Source organism: Cupressus sempervirens, chromosome 8 (assembly GCF_028749045.1).
Source record: "Cupressus sempervirens isolate cs-2001-9-10 chromosome 8, ASM2874904v1, whole genome shotgun sequence".
NCBI lineage: Eukaryota > Viridiplantae > Streptophyta > Pinopsida > Cupressales > Cupressaceae > Cupressus > Cupressus sempervirens.
Window position 1 is genome coordinate 179,878,571 of NC_143125.1, and position 9,784 is coordinate 179,888,354.

The following is a 9,784-nucleotide window of genomic DNA, read 5'->3' on the forward strand; positions in this document are numbered from 1 at the left end:
ACACATCATAAGGAATATGTCTTTAAAATCACTTATGGAAGATAATTATGATGCATGCACAATCATGCCTACATAGATTCAAAATCAGTCATTAGATAAATCTGTTGCATTTTTTTAGTCAATATATTATATCCTCATCCAACACAACATATCAACCTAATACTACTTGCACAACAAGTGGCTTATTATATTTACATCATACTAAGTTCTACTGAGTAGACCCTTATCCAATTTTGATATCAATTTTTGTCTATAATTATTAGTAGAACTCACAAGAGTGGGTGTTGATTCATCTTTCTACAATGACCACCTAAATCAATTATCCTAATAGATCATAAAATACCATGAACACATCAATATAGTTTCTAAATTATGACATCTTGAGCCTTTATTCCATAGGGTCTTAGCTTATACACCTAATATAATTCTGAATATGATACTTAGCACAATAATAAATAAAATCTATATCAATCTCAATATGATCTCAGGTTCATTATTGATAAGGAAAGTGCCAATCATGACCTACTTAGATCCTAAAACCTCTTACCATCATTCTATCATAAGGTGTATGGTAACAATATATAATTTGCATTCTATACACAAGAGACAAAAACGTGATATCTCATCTCCTTACTCTTCCTAGATATAGTCATATTCATGTTATTAAGATTTATAATAGAGTACTAGGGAAGGGGCCTTACAAAGAGTTATTTTCTCATAAGGAACATCAAACCAAACTTCTTAAAACATTGTCTAAAAAGTTAAAAAAGCAAGAGATGGTTAGTGATCTGTCAATTGACATTAAGAAAATTAAACCCCCTAGAGTTTTTGAATCTAAGTCCGGTAAAGCCACCAAGGCTAGGCTAACTGATATGGAATAATACTTCAAGATCAGAATTTTTTCTAAAATATCCAACGTAGTTTGGGGAATTTATTACCTTTTAGGAGAAGTTTCCACTTGGTGGGGAAATACCAAGATAAATCTAAATATTAAGACTATGGATGTCACTTGGGATAGGTTTATCTCTATTTTTTAGAATAGATGGCTCCCCAAAAATTTTTATGACCAAAAGTTGTTGGACTTCTAGAACCTTAAATAAAGAGATCTGACAATACTAAGAGAATTTCCTCATCTACTAAAGTAAGTTCCTCCATGCCACCAAGATAAGAACCTAAAGGTTTAGAAATTTGTCACAAGGTTAAACAACAAGATCAAGGGAGCAATTGATGTTCTCACCTCACAAACCATGGATGAAGCTCTTGAGAGGGTGAACTAACAAGAATACAAGGTTAAAAGGGATGATTCCTAACAAAAGGAAGGAAAATTGGAAAACCAATAATTTTGACTTAGGGACACACAAAAAGAGTTTTAAAAAGTTTAAGCCCAACAAAACTGAATATAAGGAGAATAATAAAAAAGAGTTTAAAGGTAATTCCAATAGTGGTAGTGGAAACAAGGGAAGTGAGAGGAAGAACCACCTAAGGGTTTTTTTGCATGTGGTAGAGACTGCTATGCCAACTAGTATCCTAATAAAATCATCTCTAATGAGAAACCTCAATTTCCTTTACCTCCTCAATAGACTATCTTTTAGCAGAAGATACATGCAACCTTGGATAACTAACATGTAGAGTAGTAGTTGGGCCTTATTGAAACCCCAGTAAAATTATGGAAATCCCATCTCTATTTTAATTGATACTAGAGCCACTAAATGTTTTATCTCCCCAAAATTATTAACTAGATTTCTCAAAAGAACAAGATTTGTTGCCAAACCCTAGAATGTTGAATATGCAAATTAGTCAAAGGCCTAGGAAGATAAATGTTTGTCTGAGGCACAAGTAGACTTCCCAAATTTTTATACCAAAGTTAATTTGTATGTATCACCTCTAGGGTCCTATGATATAATCATGGTAATAAATTGGCTCAATGAGCACAAAGAAAAGGTAGATTATCTTGTAAACGCAATATAATGCCTAGATGATCAAGGAGACCCTGTGAGCATTCAAGGAATAGTACATGAGGTGAAACCTTGTTAGATCTTAGCCATGCAATGTAAGAGATGTAGGACAAAAGGGTGTGAAATATTTGGCCTAAAGATAGAAGACCCGAGGGAACCATTAGAGACCACCTATCATGATGATTATATTTTTGAGGTTGGGGAGATTAGAGAAAGGTTTAAAGTATCCTTTGAATAAAATTATCCATATCTTAATAATTCCTAGGATGTATTTCAAGAGGAACTACCTAGCCTTCCTCTTCTAGGGTATTTTTTTTCACCATAGACTTGGTACCTGGGGTAGATCCTATATCAAGAGCACCATATCATATGACCACTACCAAATTAATGGAATTACAAGTGTAGTTACAAGATATTTAGGAAAGAAACTCATCTGAACAAGTGTTTCTCCTTGGGGAGCCTAAATGTTATTTGTCAAGAAAAGTGATGGAACTATGAGGCTATGCATAGATTTTAAAATGCTTAGCAAAGTCACCATCAAGAGTATATATCTACTTTTGAGGATTGATGATCTATTTGACCAAATGAGGGAAGCAACTATATTTTCCAAGATCAACCTAAGATTAGGTTATCACCAGCTTTGGATTAAGGAAGAGGATATTCACAAAATTGATTTTAGAATAACTATGAGCACTATGAGTTCATAGTTTTACCCTTCAGACTAACTAATGCCATTGCAACTTTTATGAATCTCATAAATAGAATATTCTAGGATTTTTAAGATAAGTTTGTGCTAGATTCTATTGATGATATTCTCATTGATACCTAGAATAAGGAAGAGCACCATAAAAAAAGATTAAGATATTGTTGCAAAGATTACATGAACATAAGTTGTATGAGAATCTATTTAAGTGTTCTTTTTACTAGAAAGAAATCCAATATTTATGGCATATTATATCAACCAAGGGAATAGTAGTAGACCCTACCAAGATTAAGGCAATTAAAGAATGGTCAATGCCTAGAAATGTGTCTTAATGTAGAAGCTTCATGGGTTTGGTATGTTTTTACAAGAAATTTGTTAGGGATTTCTCTTGGATAACACATCCCATCACCACCTTTAAAGGAAAGGGAAGAAGTCTATCTAGTCTAACAAATGTCAATAAGCTTTTGAAAACTTAAAGGATAAGTTAATTTTTGCACTAATATTTAGGGTACTAGATCTTGAGGGTCATATTGTGGTTATAATAGGTGCATCAGGAGAAGGACTAAGGGGTGTTCTAATGTAAGAAGACTAGGTCATTGCTTATGAATCTAGGAAGTGGAAAGTTTATGAACAAAATTATGCACCACACTACTTGGAGCTAGTAGCCATTGTCCATGCTGTGGAGAAATTATCTAATTGGGAAACCATTTGAACTCAGATCAAACCATTATGGGTTAAAGTACATATTTCCTTAGCCTAACCTTAATGCTCGCTAGAGGAGGTGGGTAGAATTCTTAGTAGATTGTGATTTTGATATCAATTATATCAAGGGTAAAGAGAATAAAGTAGTTGATGCCTTAAGTTGACAAAGGCATATTTTAGCCATGGTTGCAATAAATACTGGGCTCAAGGAACAAGTGTTGCAGTGTCTCCCAAGAGATGACTTTTACAACGAGGTTTTTCAAGCACTCCATAGGTATCCTCAAGATCCTAGGTATGAATGATATTGACTAAAAGGAGATGGGGTATTAATATATAAAGGTAGGATGTACATACCTAAGTATTCCAAGATTTGAAAGATGATTTTGGGGGAGACCCATGCTGCCCCTTACTCAAGACACCCTAGAGTAACAAAGATGTTTGTTGACATAAAAAAATTATACTTTTGGAATGGCATGAATAAGGACATAACTAAATATGTGGCAGGATACCTCAAATGTGAAAGGGTTAAGATAGAGCACCGATACCCAACCAAACTATTACATCTGAACAAGGTTCCCGAATGGAAATAGAAAATAATCACTATGGATTCTATCCAAGGGTTATCCATGACACAAAAAAGGCATAATACCATCTAGGTAGTTATGGATCGACTAACTAAGGTAACACATCTCATCCATGGAAATTTAATAGATGGGGCACTAGAAATAGCTCACAAGTTTGTGAGAGATTTTTTGACTTCATGAAGTCCTATAAAAGATCATATTTGACATAGATGTTAGGATACCATCCTGATTTTTTCAAACCTAATTCTTAGCTTTAGGAACATAGCTAAACATTAGTTCAACTTACCATCTAGAGACTGATGGAAAAACATAAAGGGTAAACCAAGTGCTAGAAGACCTCTTAAGAGTGTATTGCATGGATCGATAGTATTAGTGGAAGGGGTATCTTCCCTTGGTTGAATTTTCTTATAACAACTCATATCAGTCTACTATTAATATGACACCTTTTTGAGGCCCTATATGGGCATAGGTGTAGAACCCTTTTAAGGTGGATTATAATTGAGGAATGAATCATTCTTAGGTCTGAGATGCTTAGAGATGGAGGAACAACTAGTTCAGATCTATTAGAGGTTGAAAGTGGCAAATGATAGAGAAAAAATTATGAAGATGCAAAGAGGATTCCTAGGGAATTTTCAGTGGGAGAAAAGGTTCTCATGAAGGTTAAACCACAAAAAAGTACCATCAAGTTTGGTAAGAATGCCAAATTATCCCCAAGATATGTGGGACCCTTTGAGGTTTTGGAAGTCATGAACCCTATAGCCTACAAAATTATCCTACCTCCAATCCTTGCCAGAATGCATAATGTATTTCATATTTCTTATCTTTAGAAATATGTAACCAATCATGAACATGTTATTGACTAGAATATCTTTTAAGTATGAGAGCCAGGTGTGGTGGAAATAGAGGCTCTCAGAATACTCAAGATGCGTAATCTTTTCTTACAAAATCAAGATATCACCTAGTGCAAGGCCCAATCAAACCAATATACTGAAGAGAATGCTACTTGGGAATATTATGATGAAATATTCTAGAAATTTCCACATCTTTTTCCAAAAACTTGAATTATGGATAAATTTTGATTTGATACTAATACAATGGTAAATATGTTGTAAATGGATTTTTTTAAGGTTTGGAGAATTCATCGTAGAAGATAAAACACAAGGGGGAGGGTATGTTATATCCCAAATTTTGCCTAGTTAAAAAATATTCGTATAGCGGTTGAGATTTCATGTGAAGTTATTTGATTGGTAAAATTAGTTAAATAATATGATCATGTGAAATGTAAATATGGCTATTCATTATAATTTCATGTGAAGATGATATATTAGTTAATCATTATGATTATTTATTATCTTGAAATTATGGAAAGTCAGTTACTCGTAATATTTTCATGAAAAGTGAAATGGTGGTTAATCATTGCGATGTTTTATGAAAATGATTACTTGTGATAGTAACCTTAGTTTTATAATGAAGAATATGTTATTACCATGACTATTCTTTTTTGTAGGAGTGCGATAAAGGGGAGAGGCATTGCTAGAGAGGGAATTGGGTGAGGAACACCAATCCACATATGGGTTGATAAACATGAACTCTAACGACCAAGGCTAAGGGGTAAATGACTAGGAAAGAAAAAGTATACAATGGATTACCATGAGTTAACTAGTCAATATAAATGTATTATTAAAGAAAAGATCACATAGTATTAAATTAAAAACTAAGAACTAATGTCTTATAAATTGGATGATCTCAAAGCTTAACGTGATATTTTATAATGTCTTAATATAACAACACCATAGTATTTACATATGCATGCATGTGCATATGTGCATATATCTATATATGCATATATTCAAATGAGATGTATGCATATGCCCACTTAATATATGATGTATACATTAGATACGATGTTGGAATATCTCTCTCTCTCTCTCTCACAAACACACACACACACACACACATGTGTGTGTGTGTGTGTGTGTCTGTGTGTAAATACACAATTATAGGTAGGTATAGTATGGTATTTTTATATTGAGATATTAGTATGAGTTATTTTTACTCCTTGGTAGTAGTTTCATTAATTTATCTTGAACACTCATATTTCTATAATTCACCGAGTCTTATATTGTTTAGAAAGTGGCCATTTTAATAATATTGCCACATTTATGCCGAGGCATTTGGTTGGAACTCCTTTCCATCTTCATACTTTCTTGCTTGTAACTAGGCATGCGTCTAAGAAAGCAAAGATCTTTTTTGTGCAATGATTCATATTGAGAAACATCCATATCATTGACAGAGTTTTCACTACTTCATATTGCCTACATTTCTTTTACACATTGCCTCAAACATTGTCATTCCATATGAAAATCCTTCATATTTCTTGTAGTCACTTACATATTTTTTATTTCCATATTGCATTAGATAGTTCTTTCATCATAGACATTGAGTCGGGCGTCATTATAGTATAACCATACCACAAGAATTCTATTGTTCATATTTCCATATGATGTCAGACTTCCTTTTGGAAGATACAAGTACAAAGGTGTCATGAGAGGCATAAAGAATTATCTACAATAGCTTTTCTCCTCTATGATTGGCAGCCTTGGTCATGTGTGACTAGCATTGCTTAAAGACCAATGGATCATTTCAAGAAGCAACATTACAGTTAGGCCACATAAATGTTTTAGCTTAATTATGCTCTTTAAATTTGATATAATGAGGCTCGTAGTTATTAGGTTGGAGTTAAGAATGAAATATTAACATTAATAGAGCCTTGATCTAAAATGATCTATTGATTTTCATTTGTACAATTTTTGTAAATATGCTCCAGATCGAGAAAACTATGGCACTCTGCATATATACATTTTTCTTTCCAAAATTATTATTTAACTTGGAATAATATTTGACAATGCAAGCTTATACAGAGGTATTTTCTATGTACTCTCTGAGATAAGAGACAACACCCTTATTCAAGTCAAAGATAAATTATAAGAATTATGAATCTTTTGTAAAGCCATAGGCCCAGGTGAGGAAAAATACATTGGATGTGATTATATAACAGTTAGACAATAATCCTAGAAATTTATCAAGGAAGATCAACATGGTTGAGATGAAGGGTGTGTATCGATAATCATTGAACCGTGGGTTATCCTTACATGATAAGAGAGGGAAAAATTAGTTACAAATAAGCAAGTAATACAAGTGTATTTAAAACAAGTCAAGTTATGGTAATCCATTGTATAGGTCTTATTGTCAAGTCAAGTAGTGGGTGATTGAGGACATAGTGCCCACACAAATCCTTAATTCAAGTAATTATTTGATTCCTCTATTTTTGTAATTTTAGTATATTATAGGGAGTCCAGTTCTCTCTTAACTTGTTCAAAACACATTACATTTTCCCGATTAGCCATATGAACTAAAGCCCTCATTAGATCATCCATTAAGTAATTCCACCCTTCAAATTTAAGGAGTTGATCAACTAATAATTATTTTTGGAAATTAATTTTCTCATCCTCCATCGACTCATCTATAAAGGTATTTATAAGATAAAATTTTAAGGTATCACAAAACTCCTACATATCCTACCTCTAATGATCTTGAATTTGAGTTTCCTTAATTACTTCAACAACCTCGAAGTTATGAGAAGCTTGCTATTTTTTTTCCTCATTAGAAGGGATATAATATGAAATTTTCAATGCGGGAAAATACTTCATAGGAGTTAGACACGAATCAAGTACCTAACACAATTTTTTTTTCTAGCTCACCCTCTTGATTAATAACATCATCTTTGTTATCATTACGATGGTTTTGTTCCCGAATATTAGGGGTAATGAGGCTATAATATTCCTTATATTGCCTAATTTCTTCTTCTTCAAGGAGCGAGACTGAGTATTGTCTTGGGATTACATGTAATTCTTCATCTAAGGGGTTAGGATTTTTTTCTAAAATTGTGAAACCACCCCCATTTTGATAAAACTAAATTGATAAAGTATTATTTAGGTTAGACATACTCAATTTATCTCTTACAAATTCTTGTAATCTAGACCAATTACAAGAGCACCATGAGAGGAATCCAAAATAATTTCAGCCATGATGGATGTTTGATATAATTTAGGATATAAGTAAAATTGATTTATTAGTAACTAAGTTAACATTTTTAAATTCTTTTGTCCCAAAGTCCATGTGAACTAAGATCTTTATTCTCCTCGAGACCTTGAAAGCCCCCTAATATATTCCAAATCCTCTTTAATATTGACCATGAAGAAGCTTGACAAGAAGATTATGGATCATGTAATATTCAAGAACATTAATAACATACCATGCTATACCAAGGGTTTTCTTCCCCCATTCCCCCCTAGTTCTCGCACTTTGAACAGAGACAAAATGTATTTTTTTTCTATAAATAAAATTTAAGAAGGCTTTTTCTTTTTATTGATAACAAAAGGAGATCAAGGATCATAAACTATTTAAGGAATTTCATATCACTAAACTTGTTAGGATCAAATTTCGACAACCATCCGTAAAATATAAGATGATAGCCCTCAAAGAATGAAGGGTTTCCATTCAATAATTCATTTCTAAGATTTACAAATTTACAAAAAATAAATAAGAAATCTTTGTCTAGGGTAGAAATACTTACTTGAGTTTCCAGTCCACACCATTATGCAAAAATTCCATTTAATTTATGATAATCCCAGAGCCCTTATGTATATGTATTATTTTAAATTAGGGTTTTCATATCATTTATCATAGGAGTAAACGAAATCCTTCAAACCAAAGAGACTAATGAATATGAAGGAAACAATGGAAATTTCTTAATAGGTTTTTGCTTTAGAATCCCTACATTCATTTTCCAAGATTTTATCCTTGGTGGGAGATGGGGTTGTCGCTTGACCAAAGAAGCACAAGGAAGGGAGGTCCCTTTCCCTAATGGAATCATATTTGCAGATGGTCTCTGTTAGGGACTAATTTCTCTTGCATCCTTGAACCCTATGCCAACCCACATCTTTAGAGGAACCATCTGGGTTAGGCGATTCAGCACTAGAGTGGGTGTTGGCTGGCTTATGAAATCTCCTACATTTTTTATGTTAGACTATCATTTTGAAATCAACCTGCTAATTAGGGAAACTTGTAGAGGGATTTATAGCACTATTTGTAGTACCAACCTCTTTATCTATGAAAGGGGCAAAGGAATTCGTGTAGAGGGGAAGATCGAGCTTGGCATATTTTGTTAAGTTGAATAACCATTTTTGTCAGGCTATCTTGGTTGCAACAAATCATACCAAAGAATTTGATGTTTTTGCAAACTTTGCATTATGCATAACCCTTTGATATATGATTTATGTTGTACTTAACTACAAAAGATGATCTACAAATTAAATTAATATCATACATAACTACTTAAAAAATCCAAACTTTTGTTAAACTATGACTCCTAATTATAGGTAAATATATTCTTGTAGTCCTCTAAATTTGAAAAATATAGAAAAAATCAGATGTTTCAAATTTAAATCTAGTCACAATAAAGGGGTAAAAATGATTTTGTCATGGAAATGCAAAACAAATGTCATATATCATGTTTCTAGCAACATGTATTTCTAATTGATAAGGAGTAATGATTTTCCCATACCATGGCATATGATGGGGTTATTGTGCATACATCTTTTGTTTAATAAAAGTGTATATTGTATGGTATTGTGAGGATTATGGTGTAGACCTAGTGGTAAGTATATTTGTTCTATATACCATGTTAATCTGTTCATTTTGACTTATTAGATTCAATAATTTTTAAGGATATTTTGTTTTAAAAATCTATTTCATTTATTTAAAAATTTGCAAAGGCT